Below are 19,865 nucleotides of genomic sequence, written 5' to 3' on the forward strand. Positions count from 1 at the left end.
AACATGTTATGTCGCATACCGCGACTAGCTGGGACGCGATGGATCAGTCCCAAACGCGACAGTTTGCCAGGTCGTACCCAATTTCATTTTAAAAACACCATAAGTCAAACTTGGTCAAGTAATAACATTCTAACGAATTAAATACACCCCTTCGGGCTCCGTATAATGCCACAAGCGTCTTGTTTAGAAAAACGAGGTGTTACAAATTGGCTCATCCAACCAGATCTACATCATTCCAAGCATAGTCTTAACATAAGCATAATTACCTTTCCCTAACTCAACACTGATATCTTGGTCAACATTTCCCTCATCTGCATACTCTGGATATCCTTCCACTTATTTACTTTTCCGCACTTAGGACTTTTAGCTTAAACCAACTACTATCCTTTATCTAGGTAATTTAAATAAAAGACAATTATCCACTTGATCTTCAAATTGTTAATCCATTAAAAACACGACACTAGGTTAACTTACACCTTCTACACCTTAGAAAGTAAAAGTAAATTTAGGCCCCCCAATAAATAAACAAAACCACTGTGTGCTACCCTGATCAACTGAATCTGACGTCCTGCAGCCTAACGACACCGCACGAACAAAACCGTCCGTTTTGGACGTATCGTAAGTAGCATATCAGCTAGCATATGCTTCTAATTACAAAGTACAAAGACTTACCCTTTCTAGTGATGACAATCTTAAGATGATTCTAAGATTATTACAACACTATGCAAACTTATAAAAATTAAATTTTGAAAGTAAGTTTATAAACATCCCTTTTATAATCTATGAGATTATAAAACTTCTCTTGCTAATCACAAACATATGTATGAATGTTATGTTCTTGTGATTCTCTGATGAATTTGTTTTATAGCATGCAAGAGGTCCAAGTCTTCAAAGTCCTCCAAGTCTTGCTATTTATATGGAGAGATAAAAAGTCAGCCCTGTCTGCGGCTTTACCTACGGTCGACCGCGGTTCGACCGCACGCGTTCCAGTCCAAAAATATATATCTGTTGTATAGCCATTTGAATCAGTTTTGGACATCATTCCTTTGACACTTTACTTCATTTAATACCTGTAAAAAGATACCCAACATCCTATATAAGTACTATATGCATTAAATGTCCATTTACCTTGGATGTATTGCCTTGATAGTGACTTATCATGTTCAAAGTGGAAAGTCTAACATTCTTGGATACAAGTCATGATAATCATTTGAGGCAATCTCAGTTTTGTCATAATCCTTTATTTGTAATTAACACATTTGCTAAATCTCTATTGGTTAGTCAACATGTCATTGATGATACAAACCTACTTTAATCACAAAGCATGCTAGTATTCAAATTTGAACTTGTTTGTAATTAATTAAGTGGGGTATTGATGTCTTGATAAATTAAGCAAGTAATGACAATTAAGCATGTTGTAAGACATAAAGTTAATCAAGTTTAAACTTATTCATAAAGTTAATTTTGGATTTAAGCAAACCTATGTGTGTTAATGTTTTATTGTTTTTCAAGTTTACTAGATTATGACATTTTAATATTTATCCAAGTAACACATGCATATATTGAAGTAGTCTAAATATTAGTTGGTGAAGTCCAACTTGTAACACATAGCAAGACATGGTTCATACACATATTAAATAACTACATATAATTTAGCACTTAACACATAGTCAAATAATACACATGTACTAATAGCAAGTAGTCAAGTAATATACATGTAATGACTAGCAAAAGATCACTAAGTAATCTTAGAACTAAGCACTTAGTGATAATATAGCCTTAAACTAAGACTGTGTAAGTTTTACTTGCAAAATGACATTTGCAAGATTAATGTATAAGCATACATTAATGTCCAACACATGTACAAGGAAAGAGCAACTCTTAGTTAGGACTTGGTGACCATCTGAAGAATGTCTAGATACATTTTATATGTACATGTTTTCCTAAAACATTTATGTGTTTTCTTTAATCAAGGATTAATCTTCATTAAGGTGTCATTAGGCGTGATTAACCAATATTAGTGTTTTGGTGACCAAAACTCCTTTGAGAATGAAGGAGGCAACTATCCTAAGCATGTTTGAATAGGTTTCATGAATTATAGATGCCCGAAAGTGGTCAAACATTTTTCGATCAAAAACCGGACAGTAGGTTTCTGCGGTCGATCCACGATCAACCGTGGAGTCGACCGTGCATCTCAAGTTTCGTAAATCTGAGTGCAAGTCTCCATGGTCTGACATGCGGTCGACCGTGGTTAAGCCGTGTACCATGTTTTTCATTTTAAGCTTTCTTTTAATTTTGGTCTTTTGCTAGAGCAAGTGTGGCTTAGTGAACTTGTTTATTTATGTCAAGATGTCTATCATCACCTTTAGCTATGTGCATATGTCATCATCAAAACATTTATTGTTATGGGTTAAGATTAGTATAGTCATTAAACATAATCCCATGTTAACCCACATTCTCCCCCAACACTTGATATTGGTTCATCTTTTGCTGATGAAGATAACATTGGTTCTAAGCCTTCGGGCGAAGGTAAAAATGGTGATAAGTCTGATGATGACCTTCCACCTCCATCACCCCATAAAGTTAGTCTTCGTCATGCACCAACTGCTCCATCTAGCTAGTTACAAGTAGCTGAGGTTGAAGGGTTGTCTTATCTTGTTGTTCAACGAGCTCCTTCACATGTGACACCCTTCATCCAAAAGTCTATTACTGAACCAGTTTATGAAGCTATTCAGAATGCCTTTCAAAATGTTGAAGATAATGCACCTCCTCGTACTGCCACTTCTGCTGTTGAAACTTATCTGAAACAAATAGCTGAATTTGCTAAAAGTGTTGTTACTGATCTTCATACCAACCAGCTTAACAATGTATATCTGGGCAATTGAATTGTAACCCATGAAAAATATGTTGATAATCTTTCTAAACTGGAAGCTGATCTAGATGCTGAGAGACAACATAATCATTATTTGAATGAAGAAAACAGAATTCTCGAGGAGAGACTTACAGATCTTCAACAACAAATTGACTCCAGGTTACCTGCTGCAGATTATCTTAGATTTGTAGAGACTCTGCATAGAATGGTGGAACTTCAGGCAAATAACAAGGAAGATCACCTCAAGGAATGGAGTTCGTATGGTCAATCTTTACAGAAAACTACTTGGTACTGACCTTGGAGCAAACCTCTCTCGGGCTGATGCTGACTGGAACCATAATGTCTTGTCACGTAGTGACAGTGACAGTGATTGTGACATCATTGCTCCCTCAATTTCTACCCTTGGTGATGCCAAAAAGGGGGAGAAGAAGAAGAAAGACAAGAAAAGAAAAACCACTGAGGGGGAGCATGAACATGAGAAAATCCCTAAGTAAAGAAAGAGATATGATGATGATGGTGGAGATGGTGAAGAAAAGAAGACTACTGCTGCTGAGACAGAAGCTCAGGCTAAAGCCAAAATTCCTGTTGTGTCTCAAACTATTGAAAGGAAATTTCAAAGGTCTACTGATAGACATCAAAAGAGACAGCAAGCACTGGATGAGACATTCAATGTTAAATTTGCTGAGTATTGCAGGAAGAGGCAGCAAAAGATCCTTCAAAATATCAATCTCTCTGATGACCAGAAACTAAAGAAGAAACAGATAGCTCAACTCAAGAAACACATCAAGAAGCATAAGAAGAGAGAAGCTAACTTCCAGGTCAGATTTGAGAAGTAAAAGGCAAAGCTTTATACTGCCAGGTATCAAAGAATTGAAGGACTTGCTGCGGAGGAGGTTCAAGCTTATCTGCATTCAAATCAACCTCATGAAGCAAAATCTGCTCTCTTTCAGCAATGGCTTGCAGCTGGCATGCATGTAGGAGCTAAGTCTACAAAACAGCAAGCACAATAGAAAACTCAACCAGTAGGAGCTGGTCAAGCTTCTGCTGGTGATCATTATCAAACATAAACGCAAAAACAATCAGTAGGAGCTGGTCAAGCTTCTACTGGTGATCAAGAACCAACACCAGATCAACAACGACAGCAACATCAACCGGTAGAAGTTGGTCAAGCTTTTGCTGGCAATGAAAGTGTTCAAGTAGAAAGCAAGACTACTACTGAGGGTGAGCAACTTCTATCTACTCCTCCCATGAACACACAAGCATCAGAATCACCACTTGAACCAGCAACCGGAGATATTGAGAAAGAAGACCAGGCACGAAGTGTGCTTCCAGAAAATAGAATTGTTGAAGACCCAGCACAGGTGATAGAGCGGGGTACTCAAGAAACTGATACTGGAGGACTAACTATTGCTCAACCTACTGGTCCATCTGCAATGACACCAGAAGCTGAAGCAGCACTTGAAAGGATGCTACAACAAACAATGCAAAGTGGTCAAGCAATTCCTTCGGGAACATCATCGGTTCCAACAAATCTTCCTCCTCCTCCTCCATTACTCTCCTTTAAAGAAAGGAAGGCTCTTGAATTGGGTATAACTGTTGAAGAGTGGCATAGGAGAGATGCACTGGTCAGAGAAGACAGTATAAGAAGAATCAGATCAAGGTATCACCCTCTGGATCAGGAACTGTATATCAATGCCTAAAATCTCAACATGCCTATTGAGTAGTACCTCAGAGTTAATGGCTTGAGGCTAAGCACCAACAAAGAACATGAGATGTTTGGAGAAGCTAACAAGCTGAAAATGGGTATCATGAAATACTCAATACTGATGAGTATACAGGAAGGAAGGAATGCAGTAGCTGCAGCAAAAGACTTGAATCTTTCTTAGACCACTCTTATCCATGACGGTCCATCATGGGATTATAGACTGCCACATTAGCGCCACATCAGCATCTTCTTCCCATCACACCAAAGACTAAATGCTAACAACCATGACGTACCTATCAAACTCTTCCTCACACCCACTACATTAATTAATTATTTACGGGTACAAGTAGTAAGGCAAAATTTAAAACAATTTAATACATACATTCGTGTTCCATTTTGTCATACCATTAAAAAGTGAAGCACGGATCTTTCGAGCACTAACGGATGACAAGTTGCTAATATTGGGGTCTTTATAGACGGATGCAAAGACAGTACCAAGGACGGTACCGTTAAGAGTGCTCTTATGAAGAATACATATTATATGTTCAGTTGGAACAACATATGAAGTCCGATGCTGTGCTAAGTGAATTTATCAGTCTACAGCAACAGGAAGAGAAGTTGGACGTACAAGAAAGAAAAGGAGAAGAAAAATAAGAGTCTCTTAAAGTAGCCAAAGCTTATGTTGCTGCTCAAGACAAAGAATTAGATGCAGTAGAGGCAGCTGAAAAAGTAGCACAACAAATACTAGAACACCCTCTTACTACCAGATCACAAACAGCCTAGGAAGGAGTGATGAGAAACAGATACTCTAATGTGATGACCAGAAGACTGAAACCAGTAAAAATAATCAAATGTAGAAAGAGCACAAAGAAAGTATTCTACATCATGAGGGAGAACAATGTATCTGAGGAAGTTGATGTGGATGATCTAAGATTATTTGGTACTCTAAATGGATGGAAATAGTTCAATACTTTGCAGGCAAAGGGAAGAGCAATCTTAAGGATCTACTAATTCCATAATTATGAGAATACTTCTAAAAGGACACTCTGTATGCCAATGCACCAGAAGTTGATGTTGATGTTAAACTTGCAAAGAAAAAGAAGAAAACTGGTGCCGGCCCATTCTCATTCAGACATGAACCAATCATTCTACCACCAACAATTCCAACTTTCATAATAGAAGACCTCCCAGAGTTGTTTCCAGATGTGCATCCCTCAAGTATCAAGATAAAGGAAGAACCAGTAGATGAAGAATAGAATCTTGATGTCTTGATAACTTGTAATTTTTGTTACTTTGATCTTTGTAATTTCCATCTGTTTTTGTATGTATTGAATGAAGATAATAGGTATTACATTATGAGTTATCTTCAAAAGTATATCAGATTATAAGATATAGATAAATCATTAATATATCCCATCAAAAATAAATATAAGGGACACTTACTGCTTATTTTTCTTAAAGTCCTTTAGAGCTGGGCCTTAGTGTTTTTCTTTTCATGTCACTTGTTTTGTCATCATTAACTAGGGGGAGATTGTTGACTCCCCTACAGAATTAAGGATTTAATTATGACAAAACATAGCTATAAACACTAGTTGTAATGTGCAGGCCAATATAAGTTTATTTATATGTTAAACAGGATTGTTTGTTGTGTCTAAGTGTTTAATATACTGCATTCACTATCAGCACAAGATAGTTCAAGTTTCAAGGTTACTTCTGACCAGCATGAAATGTATGCAGAACCAACAAGTGCAATCCTAGAAGAACCAGTAAATGAAGAACCAGCAGAAGGCTGGAGCAGCACACAACACTTAAAAAAATCGTGTTCTATTACAAGCATGATTGTTTCCTGTGTTGTCTACATCAATTGGCACTATTCGACTGACATCGAAGACTAAGTTGAACAGAGAAGGACATGAGTCGGTGCCTAACAAGTGACCTTACATGACAATGAAGGAATGCAGAAGATTAACCATGTGCAGTTCATGGTTAATGCTTTGTCAACACCTAGGGAACCACACATTCCATTTGTTTAATCAAAACGAATGTCCAAAGGGGTGTTCCTGCAATTAGCTATCAAAGAAGGAAAGGAATACCACGTGCTTACTGACTTCGGCTTGGTACAAACATCCTTTATACCAACGGATAATATATCGCTTAAACGCTTTTTAAGGCTCCTATAAATAGATGAAACCACAACTGTATAAATTAGTGGTGTGGGTATTAAATCAATAGAGTCCAACCTGTAAGCTTAATTAGTTGAAAGCTATTAGGTGTAAACTGTATCAACCGATTATCACTTCCGCTAAGGATACCGTGATTCTTTGAGATTATATCAATAAAAAGAATAACGTTAAAAATTACTTGTGACTTTGATTTATTTGATTTTTTATTACATTTAAACTGCTAATCAATCTTAATTAACAAAAGAATTGTATTCACCCCCCCCCCCCAACAAAACTTCCTGTTGTTAATTCAGGACCAACAACCCCCTTTAAGAGATTCCGTCCTCAGAATCTGGTCAATCATAGTCACTAAAGTCACATATCTTTATCAAAACCTTTATTTTCTAGTTTCAGTTCATATTCCAACGACATTACTCTTTTTACTTTATGGTTTCATAAACGGCTAAGTCACCATATGGGGCTTCAAATAACCGATCTCACAAACTCATCCATCAAAACAACGGTCGGATCCAGCGATAACAGTCATTCAAATCGGTCATTGTTCCTGATAAAATGCAAAGGATAGTGACTTCTATGACAAAACACTATCCCAAACACTGGCATTTACCTCGAAAGTTATTCCTCTAACCACTAGTATACATAATTCCCATGATCAATTCATCAATCAAGATTCAAATCATGTCACTATAACACTCGATACCATCAAATCCATCAAGTTGTCATCAGATTTTACTTCTTGCACAGTTAATCCTCTCTAATTTCCAAGCAAAGGCATCGGAATTTCGTCCATATCACGGATTTCTGTATTCATGTCCATAAAACACGTCTTTAGTTCACCGGAAATGCTCGAGCTAGTCATCTCATATTCGACTATTTCTTTTTTCATTCAGCAGTTCAAGGTCCAAATGCAATTTAGGTCATCTAAATTTCCTTCAGTTTCCCAGAATCCATACATTGTGATGTTTAGTTCACTTGTTACTGTATGTGTCGTATAGCTCAGAATGACGATTGTGTTACATCTGGATGACTATATTGTTGATTCAGTAACTTGGTAAATTCTAGCCCATCAGCTAGTGCTTGTAAGCCCGTTCAAGCTGTCGAGCCTGTTGTTGTAATTGTTGTTGTTTATATGTAATTGTTTAAGTTTAGTTATAGTTTGATGATATATGTTGTTATCCGTTAGGGTGCTTCGTTCACTTAGCTTCGTACACTTAGCTTCTTATTAATTCTTTGCATCTTCCTGTTGCAGGTTTCATTCTGTGCATGCTACTGATGGGCGAAGATGTGACTGTTTTAGTTAAGTCAACACTACGAAGAACTCTAATTTCTGTAGTAATTATGGAGTATGTTTTACACGTTTATGAAAAAGTATGACTGGGTTAACTGTGGTGTATATTAATGACATGTTTGAATATATTAATGACATCTTAGAAAATTTGCCCACTTTAGTGTTTTGGTTTGGGTTAAAGTCAAAAATATGCTACAAACTTACACAAATGTACCGATGTCGCCCACAAACTCATTTCCGTCCTACTGTCGCCTACAAACTTTCAAAAAGTGTACCAACGTAAACAAAAACTTTTAAAGTGTCCCAATTTAAACAAAAATGACTTGCTACTGGCTAAACTGGTTAAAATCAACACGTGTCGTTCGTGGATTGGATCTTAATTCTTAAAAAAAAAAAAAAAATCAGGTCAAAATTATTATGTAACAGGTCAAAACTATAAAATGTTGATATTAGCACATTTTTTGAAAGTTTGTAGACGACATTAGGACGGAAATGAGTTTGTGGGCGACATCAGTACATTTGTATAAGTTTGTAGCCTATTTTTAGATTTAACCCTTTTGGTTTTCATAAATTTGTTGTCCTAAATATATTGTCCTTTAATAACAATATAAAAATCATTGAAGTGCTAATTATGCCCTTTTTATTATTAGAAAACTTAACATTAAATATAACAGTTAATTTATTAGTTACTCCTTATAACAGCATTAAATGAAAGGTAAAGTAGACAAATTATTAATATATCTTAAATCTTAAATCTTAAATTCAACATTAAGTCAAGCGAGACAGTTTTTACAAGATTGTGAGAGTATTAATTTTTGAGTTTAATATAAAATAAAATTAACTAAATTGAGTCTCAATTTTAAAATAAATTTAATAGTACTCAAATTATAATTGATCAATTAAGTTTCAATTTTGAAACTAGACTTCTAATATTATATTTTTACTGTACATAATAAAAGAATGTTATTAATTATGCAAAAATAAATATTATGTTTTTTTGTATATAAAAAGAGGTTGTTATCAAATATGTGACAATAAAGTTATCTCGCTCATTTTAAAACTCCAAGTTGCTAATTATTAAAATTTAGAATATGATTATATATTTTAACATAAATTTATTTGTAAAAATATAAAATTTTTATAACAATTATGACTATATAAATTTATCGTCAATTTACTTATTTTAGTTAGAAACTATTAAAATTGTGTCTAAAGTATAAAGTTATATCATTTCATTTTTCGTGATAAGCGTGAAAACTTTTCACTCGTATTGTCAGTTTTTATCACATAGGGTGTGTTTGGATGAAACTAGTTGGAGCTGGAGCTTATGGACTAGAGCTGGAGCTTCTTATTTTTTATAAGTGTTTGGTAAACTAGCCGGAGCTTATTTTCCAATTCATAAGCTCTACTTTTTTCATAAGCTACTAGAAGTAGCTTATTTTTCTATAGCTTATGATTTTCATAAGCTCTACTTTTTATATCTACTAAACAAAGCTTATTACTTGTAGTTTATTAAAATTATAAGTTAAACTCCTATAAGCTTCTATAAGCTCCCGCGTCAAACACACCCATTATGATGATGTTGTCATGACATCATTAAGAATACTATTCATGGTGCTTTGTTTTAATTAATTTATTTTTTTAAACCTGGGTATTCAATATTGTTTTTTCGAACTGATTAATTCCAAGATAACTACCTGCTTTGTGAGCAGTTCGGAGTCATTGCAGGTGAACTTTTGTGGAAACGTGAAACGCCTCTTTTCTACTAATTAGATTGTATTGTATTTGTATATAGTAATAATAATAAAATAATAATAATAATAATAATAATAATAATAATAATAATAATAATAATAATAATTTTGGAGTGTATTCTTTAATGCTTTGAAAAACTATTATCTGAAGCCCAAACAAACGTGAAACGCCTCTTTTCCATATGTATATGGGCTATTTGTTCAGGCCAACACATAAAACTAAGGGAGCCCTAAAACTAACTTGTTACACCAAGGGAACCAATTTAACTAATTCGCTTTTCTTAACCAGACCATTTTTTTCCGGTTAAAATTGTTTTTTTTTTTTATTAATATAACCAAACTAACGAAAACTTCCCAGGTCTACATATACTAAAAATATAACGCTAGGCTAACGGTAAGAGCACTCGGTGCCCGAAAAAATTTTCACCGTCCATCTAAAATCGACGGCGAGATCGACCGTCGGTCGACACCGTGACGGCGTCGATCTCACCGTCGATCCCCAACCTCCCAAAACTGACGGTGACAAAAAAGGATCCGTTGGAAATTTTTTTAAAAAAATAGCCGTTGGAAAAGGCTAGTTTCCTTTTTTTTTTTCAGTTTTTTTTTTTTTTTTTTTTTTTTTTTTTTTTTTTGTATTTCTTTCTTTTTCTATATATACACACATTCACTACAAATCTTCTTCACAAACCATCTTCCCAATCATCTTCAACAAAATGAATTTCAATTCTTCCGACCCAAATTCACCCAACTACGTTTACGACGAATCAAACCCAATGGATTCTAATTTTAATTGGCACGAATTTAACGTAGCTCATCCCGAACCCGAAAACACACAAACCCGAATACCACAAATGTCACCCGAAGATTACGCTAGTTGGATGGAGTGGCAAAAGGAAAAAAGTTTGCAACGATCCCAACAATCATTCACTCGATCTTTTGAAGACGAGGTTCCGACACCCACATCCGAGAGGGCACGAGCAAAGGCAAAGGCAAAGGGCAAAGGAAAGGCTAAAGAAGTCGAAAAAAGGCCAAGAAACACACCCGTAAACATCACTCAATACACTTGGAACGAATGAGATGAGTTACGTTTGGCGGAAAGTTGGCTTTTGGTTTCCGAAGATTCGTTTGAAGGAAACGCACGGACGGGTATATATATTATTTATACATATTCGCGTATATATATATACTTTTTATACATATTCGCGTTTATATATCTATTTGTATACATATATATTATTTGTACATATATATTATCTATGCATATATATTATTTAAGTTTATATATTATTTATATTTATTTGATTCGTTGTAGGGCAAAGTTTTTGGCAAATGGTGTGGCATGAGTATCACACACGGAAACCGCCATTTGATCGATCAATGGACGCTTTGTCTTCCAAATGGACAAAGTTGAATGCGGAATGCAATAAATATAATGGTGTTTATAATCGTTTGAAGAATGATCGAAGAAGTGGCGAGAATGATCTTGATTTTCGTGATCGGTGTGACACACAATATAGAATTGAAGAGCACAAAAAGTTCACTAGTCATCGGACTTGGAGTATTTTGAAAACCAAGCCAAAGTGGCTACATCCGGATCCGGTGGTAATCGGTACTCGAAACAGGAAATTTATGCCGACGGTTGAAGAAGAGGTTGGAAATAGTTCGGTTAACTTGGATGAAGATGTTGAAGCCCCAAACAAAGAAATGTATGGTCGTGATCCAATACCCCGTCCACCGGGTAAACCGAGAAAGTCAAGGAAAAAATCAAGTGATTCTACACCTTCGGGATCTTCACGTGAGTCGTTGCATTTGTCGATCAAGGAAAATCATGATGAGGTTGCGGACCGGAAAAAACAGTATTATGAATCAAAGAAAGTAGAAGTGGAAATGAGGGTGCTAGCAATTGATATGAACGAGGAAGACAAGATGATCATTGAGAGGCAGAAGGCGTTGATTAGACGCAACGCGTTGAAGAGGTTCGAGGAGGTCCAAGAGTTGTCTACGGACACGGACGAGGAGTAGTTTGTTTCTTTTGTGTCTTTGGTTGAATAAGCGTGATCGTAGTGTTTTTTTAATTTGTATTTTAGGAATGTACGTTTTTTTAATCAATGAATTATGTTTGTTTTATGTTTATTATTATTTGAGTTTTTTTAACAATTAAATACAATATTTAAAAATCAATTAAAAAAATTAAATAACAAAAATCGACACTGAAATTGACACTGAAATGGACACTGTTGACACCTCCACCTTACACACCGTCAGTCAATTTCAGTGTCAAAAATGGATACTGAAATTGACACTGAAAAATTGACACGGACACCTCGTGCTCTAGGAAGGAAATAAGTTTGCTTGAGAAGGCGATGTGGGATACTAAACAAAAGCTTAGTAGCTTGACCAATCATTGAGGTTCAAAGTTGAAAATAGAAGTATGAAAGAAAGTTTACATTCTCACGAAATATCTAAAGCGTGATTGATATTTCCACTTCATTTTTTTGATAAACCATTCATTTCTATGCATAAATAGTTTGTATTTTACAATTGAAGGAATAAGGATGCACTAGTTTTGTGAATTTATCAAAATTAAGTAAAAATATCATCACCCATATCTAAACTTGGAGTCCCTTCCACAATTTGGACTGTATTTTACACTCATTTACTAGTAGTATATTTGAGTATATTTGTGTACTGTGAGTAAGTTATATGAGTATGTTCCAACAATTGTTAAGAAAGCAAGGAAAAAGGAACATGTATGTTCTAATAATTGGTAAGCAAGGTAGAAGGAACATGTATGTTCTAATTGTTGGAAATATGTTCTCGGGTTGGCTACGGTTCGACCGTGGTACATATATTCCGAAGATATGCCATGACATTAAATAATAAAAGTCCATTTATCCTATTCGGTCACACACAAAGGCCAATCGTAAATTGTTTGATATATCTTCTAATCGGAAATTAATTTATTAATCATTAGTTAATGGTTTAATAAATTAAGTAAGTTTTTTTATGTGTATACATATACTTACAAATCTAAATATGTAGAGATTTGATTAGATTTTTCAAATCATATTTTATATAAGATATAAGATTTGATTTGATTTACAAAATATGATTTGATTTTATAAATCTTATTTTATATAAAGATTTGATTTTGCAAATCTTTATTTATTATATTTGTACTAGATGTATTATTGTATCAATTATGTGATATATAATACCAAGTCTTGGTATTGAAAACTTGCGTTACTTGTGAGACAAAAACCACATATAAAAAAAATGCTATTTCTTTTTCTCACTTTCAAGTAACCAAAATACTTGAGATCTATAATTGGGTTCGGTTTTAGTGGAAATAAGGAAGGAGAAAAGATCCGTTAAGTAGAAGGTATAGATCGAAGCAAGGTTGGAACTTTGGGTGTCTACCGTTTAGAGGAACTCTTCTTTGAGTTTTCAAATTCGATCTTCAAAAGGATACAAAGGTTGTATTCTAATCTTCTCTTGTTCGGTTTCGTTAATTTGTTTTGTTTGCTAAAGTTTTGTACAATGATCCGTGGAAGAGTATGATTTTGTAAAGTTTTAAAAATGCTTCCGCTCGCTTTGAATTTGTATCATACTCCAACAGTGGTATCCGAGCCATCTTGTACAAGTTTTAGCAAACTTTTCTTATGATATTTAGTTTTGATGGATGCGCTGTGCATGATTCTTGGAGATGTCATGCATAACAAACATGCATAACAAACATGCAAAACAAGTATCATGATTTATGTTTTATGTTTCCTAAATACTAATTTGAATCTTGGATTTTGGCAAAATGTAAAATGGGTTAAACTCATTTTTTTCATTTAAGAAATTTTTTTCCAGCTTGGACAGTCCGTCTTTGATGGACTCTTACGTGGCTTTAAACTCAATATTATTGTATGAGACCAATTGCATTTGAAAGCTAACTGAAAGAACTTAAATTTGAAAAAAAAATTCATCGCAAACGGACTAGAAATGAGTAAGATATGACCACCTGCAGGTGCATGTATGAATCTGCCAAAATCCAAAAATTTGATAAGGTAACTTGCATGTTGACTAAAAGTGATTCAAAGTTTAGGAAAATAAAGTACATAAATTATATTCATGTTTTACATGAAATGAGAAAATTAAAATTGTTAATTTTAGACTTTATGCTTTGTTAAAGTGGATAAAATCTCCAACCTGTTTTAATTCACTTAATATGTTTGTTTGGATGTTTTGGCATGAAAACCATACTTACAAAATATGAAGTGGGTTTACATACATAAGTTATGTAAACAAGGATTGATATTTGTTATGTGCCATTAAGTGTTGTTTAAATCAATCCTTATCGAAACATGTTTCATAAAATAGATGTTTGGCACTCCATTTGTAATGTATATGATTGTGGTATGAAATCGGTAGTATTTGCCTCTATAAGACCCTTGTGTGAATGTTTGGTTGTGTGATTTAATTTATTATTAATTCGGGATGAATGTAATAATTCTATTAAACGACTTGCATGTCATCTTTCTTATTTATTCGGGATGAATGTAATATTTATTAAACGACTTGCATGTCGTATTTCTTTTTCATATTGTATTTGTAGCAGTATCGAAAATAGAATAGTTATTTTGTAAAATAATGCAACCAAGATTGGAATCACGAAGATGATGTTCACATGGCGGCCCATCCGAGCATATAATGGAGATGACAGTTTTAGTGGGAGCCAATTCTCACACAAGGTTATGTCCCTAGTTGACCAAGTTTTTCCGTGTGTTGGCTCACCGGAAAAACGCATAGGACTCGAGGCATACTACCGATAATTGCGTGTCATGATTATTATTGTGTTCTTATTTGTCTATGCCATGCTAGCTAGAAAATTAGTATAGAAACAAACGACAATAATCACTTAAAATGGTTTGGTTAAAATTAGTTTAACAAACGCAACACGCAATACATAATTAGCAAATGTTTTAAAATGGAATAAACTACTTTTGCTAAAAGAAAACAAAACCTCATTTTAAATGTAAACTTTACGCTACCCATGAGTAATACACACATCTGAACCTTCTACCTGGTGGAGTTCGCGTTACCCGAGAGTCTTGGGCCAGACTTTAATTGGGTGTTGGGAAGGGTGAGGTGAATTTCGCGATACCCGAGAATCTTGGGCCGAATTTCACGTGTATCTATCACGGACGGTTTACAATCTGAAATCTTGGTTCGCGGCAAACCCGCCACGAGGAAGGATTAGCGTAGAAGGGATTAAACATGCCAAGTGAAATAATTGATTATCACTAAATCCCGCAGAACCTAAGAATTTCATAATGGATGAAATTGGTAATATAGTTACCTACCTAAATAGCTTATGATTGGCGATCCGCGGTAAACCCGTCGTTACCATAAGTGAAATATGGATCTTAGCCTTGTTAATTATAATTGTTTGAATATTGAACACACTTGGGTAATTATCTTAACAAGGGTTAAACATATCAAACTAACTAATACAACTTACTTTAAAAATATGATAGATGTCTGCAATAAACACAAATCTTACTCCGTCATCAATCACTAATTTCTGCCTTAAAGGGCTCCTAAAAAAGGACAAGCTTACGGGCTTGAACTACATGGACTAGCTTCGCAACCTAAGAATTGCTCTTAGGATGGAAGGAAAGATTAGGGCAATTAAGGAACCCTTACCGGCAGAACCCGGATCGAGAGCTACTCAAGTGGCTAGGGACGAGTTTGAAAAACATCGTACCGAGTCTAATGAGGTAGCATGCTTGATGTTGGCGACCATGTCTCTAGAGCTCCAAAAGGGAATGGAGAGCTTAGGGTGGTACGACATGCTTAACCAACTAAAGGACATGTTCCAACAACAAGCAAAGCAAGAAAGGTTTGACACCGTGAAAGCTCTCGTATCTTGTAAAATGGCAACAGGAAGTAGCTTTAGTGTCCATGTACTACAAATGAAATGGTACATAGACCGGTTGGAGCGCCTTGGTTTTTACATAAGTCAGGAGCTTGCAACGAATTTTATCCTGAACTCGCTGACTAGTGCATATGAAGGATTCATTATGAACTATAATATGAACAATATAGAGAAAACAATCATGGAGCTCCATGGCATGTTAAAAACAGCTGAGGCTAACATGGTCAAAGTTAAACCCGCAAATACCGTCCTAGCCATTCGTGAAAGTGGGATTAAGAAGAAGAAAAACAAAACAAAGGGCAAGAACAAGGGCAAGGGTAAGGTTGGCACGTCCAACTTCAAACCTAAACCTAAGGGCATTGCTAACTCTTCTACTTCAAAGATCTCTCAAACCAAATCTCCTGAAGAAGCAATATGCTTCCATTGTGGGGATAAAGGACATTGGAGGTGCAATTGTACTAAGTACTTGAAGCAACTTAATGAACTACGGGCTAAGGGTGTCGATGTACCTTCAGGTTTGTTCATGATTGAACTAAACAATTCTACTATTTCTAATTCCTGGGTATTGGACACAAGATGTGGTACTCACATTTGTACAAATGTGTAGGGACTCACAAGAAGTAGGAAGCTGAAGACCAGAGAGCTCAATCTAATCATGGGGAATAAGAACGTTGCCTCTGTTAACATGATTAGAGAATACAAGCTTTCTTTTGATTCTGGTCTATGTATTGTTTTATCTAATGTTGGCTACAGTGCCGAAAAGGCAAGAAACATTATATCTTTTAATGCTTTATTTAATGATGGTTTTGATTTTAGTTTTGATAATGGATCAATACTTGTTCACAAAAATGGGATGTTTTATTTCAAGGCTAGTCCTTGTAAAGGCATTTTAGAAACCACAACAAAGCTAAATGATAGTTCAATCTACAATGTTGATTCATCCAAAGACTTTTTGGATAAAACGTATCTATGGCATTGTCGTTTAGGCCATATAAACAAGAAACGCATAGAAAAACTCCAGTCATATGGAATTTTAGAATCATTTGATGTTACATCATATGACGAATGTGAATCTTGCTTGTTAGGAAAAATGACAAAAGCACCTTTCACAGGAAACTGTGAAAGGGGTAAGGATATGTTGGAGTTGGTACACACTAATGTGTGCGGTCCATTCACATCACCTACTAGACACCAGGAACGATACTTCATTACATTTACTGATGACTTCAGTAGATATGGTTATGTTTATTTAATTAAAAAAAAGTCTGAAACTTTAGGAGTGTTTAAGGCATAGCAAAATGAAGTAGAAAATCAACTGAACAAAAGAATTAAGATTCTTCGATCTGATAGAGGTGGTGAATATCTTAATGATGAATTTCGTGATCATCTACGGGGTTGTGGGATAATCTCACAATTAGCTCCTCCTAGAACACCACAACATAATGGTGTGGCTGAAAGGAGGAATCGAACATTACTTGATATGGTTTGATCCATGATGAGCCACACAAAGCTTCCAATAAGTTTTTGGGGTTATGCCCTACAAACTGCCGCAAGGATCCTTAACCTCATCCCAACCAAGAAAGTTTTTAAAACATCTTATGAGATATGGCATGGTAAAACTGTGTCTCTCTCATATCTAAGAATCTGGGGTTGTTAGGCTTACGTTCATCGTGAAGCTCAAGATAAACTTGAACCCAGATCCGAAAAGTGTTTATTTGTTAGTTACCCGACTGATTCTTTTGGATATTTGTTTTACAACCCTACTGAAAACAAAGTCTTTGTGTCCCGAAGGGGGGTCTTCTTTGAAAAGGATCTCATATCAAAAGGAACCAGTGGGAGAAAAATTGACCTTGAAGAAATTCAAGAATCAACCGACATGGAAACTGATATTGGAACCGATTCTCCTCAAGAGGTCGACGAGCCTGGAGTTGAAAGAGAAACTGACCTACAGCCACCACCCATACGTAGATCTGATAGAGTGCATCGAACACCAAAGAAATATAATTTACACATATTTGAGGGTGATGACGAAAGTATAGATTCTGATGAACCTATTACGTATCAGGAAGCAATGACATGCCCCGAGTTTGTCAAATAGAAGGAGGCTATGGACAATGAGATCCAATCCATGCATGATAATCAAGTCTGGACCTTGATTAATCATATACCAGGTACTAAAACCATTGGGTGTAAGTGGGTCTTCAAAAAGAAGACCGATATGGATGGAAATGTACACACATTCAATACCAGACTGGTGGCTAAGGGTTACACACAACAATATGGTGTAGACTAAGATGAAACTTTTTCATCAGTAGCTATGTTGAAATCCATTAGAATACTTCTTGCCATAGCTGTATTTTATGACTATGAGATATGGCAAATGGATGTAAAAACAGCTTTCCTTAATGGTAAGCTAACAGAGGATGTGTTTATGACACAACCTGAGGGTTATGTACATCTTAAGTATCCTAAAAGTGTGTGGAAGCTTCAAAAGTCCATTTATGGACTTAAACAAACTTCTCGTAGCTGGAATCTTTGCTTTAATGAGAAGATCAAAGAATTTGGTTTTATTAGAGGCGAAAATAAGCCATATGTCTATGTTAGGTCTAGTGGGAGTGTTGTAGTCTTCCTTGTACTATATGTCGAGGACATATTACTCATGGAAAACGATATCCCGACATTGAAAGATGTCAAAGCTTGGCTAGGGAAATGTTTCTTCATGAAAGACATAGGAGATGCATAATATATTTTGGGAATAATGATCTATCGAGATATGTCAAGGAGATTAATTGGGCTAAACCAAAGTGCATATATAGATAAGATATTGAAGAAATTCGGTATGCATAACTCCAAGAAAGGGTGCGTTCCTATGAACCCTGGAATGATATTGAGCAAGTCTCAATGTCCTAATTCTGACTTGGAGTCAGCTACCATGAGTCGGACTCCATATGCTTCAGCTATAGGATCGATCATGTATGCGATGATATTCACTAGGCCTGACGTGTCGTATGCACTAAGCATGACTAGTCGTTATCAGGCCAATTCTGGTGAAGCTCATTGGATAGCAGTCAAGAACATTCTAAAGTATCTTAGAAGGACTAAAGAGATGTTCTTTGTCTATGGTGGGAATTACGAGCTGAGCGTCAAAGGATACTCTGACGCTAGTTTCCAATCAGATAGAGATGATTGCTCTTCACAATCAAGATTTGTATTTATGTTAAACGGTGGAGCCGTCACATGGAGAAGTGGCAAGCAAAGTACTGTTGCTGATTCTACGATAGAAGCCGAGTATATAGCGGTAAATGAAGCTGCTAAAGAGGCCATGTGGATAAAGAAATTCATCGGGGATTTGGGTGTGGTTCCTACAATCCATGATCCTGTTGAGATTTTCTGCGACAATGTGAGTGCGGTTGTCTTGGCTCAAGAACCGAGGTCACAAAAGCGCACACAACACATACTCAGAAAGTACCATTACATTCGTCAACTTGTAGCAGAAAATGACATATTATTAAGTAGAGTAGGCACGACTAAGAACTTGGCTGATCCTTTCACCAAGCATTTGCCACAGACTAAGCATGATGCTCATAGCATGTCTATTGGCATTCGTGTCATTGATGATAAAGTTTGATTGTATTTTTATGTTAAGTTTGAAACTTTAAATACTGGTAATAATATATATATATTGCAATTGATCTGATGATTAATATATTGAGATTATATTATACGCACGATGCGATCATTTCATTGTATATTGCCATGTTTCATTTTGCATGTTTTAACTTCTAATGAATATTATTTCATAAACTTCCACAGTCCGTCATTCTCTAAGGAAGAGAGAATTGAATTAAAGCTACTATGAAGTGTAGTAATATAGGCTTATATGAAACTACATTCATGAGGAACTTGATAGTTGATTCAAGGTTCTGGAATGACCACACTTAGATGCTACTTCATGGTTTTAAGTCACAAGTAAGCTCTAAGATGGCAACATCATTTATCCTAGAGTGGATATGTATGAGAAATCCTGACACAAACTATGTTATACTTTGACCTTTTTCTAACGCTGTGCGTAAATTCTGGTCATAAGGGAGCAGATTGGGTATATCATGGAATGTGGTGAATGTCTATACAGTTGAA

This window comes from Rutidosis leptorrhynchoides, chromosome 2, assembly GCF_046630445.1.
Source record: "Rutidosis leptorrhynchoides isolate AG116_Rl617_1_P2 chromosome 2, CSIRO_AGI_Rlap_v1, whole genome shotgun sequence".
Classification (NCBI taxonomy): Eukaryota; Viridiplantae; Streptophyta; class Magnoliopsida; order Asterales; family Asteraceae; genus Rutidosis; species Rutidosis leptorrhynchoides.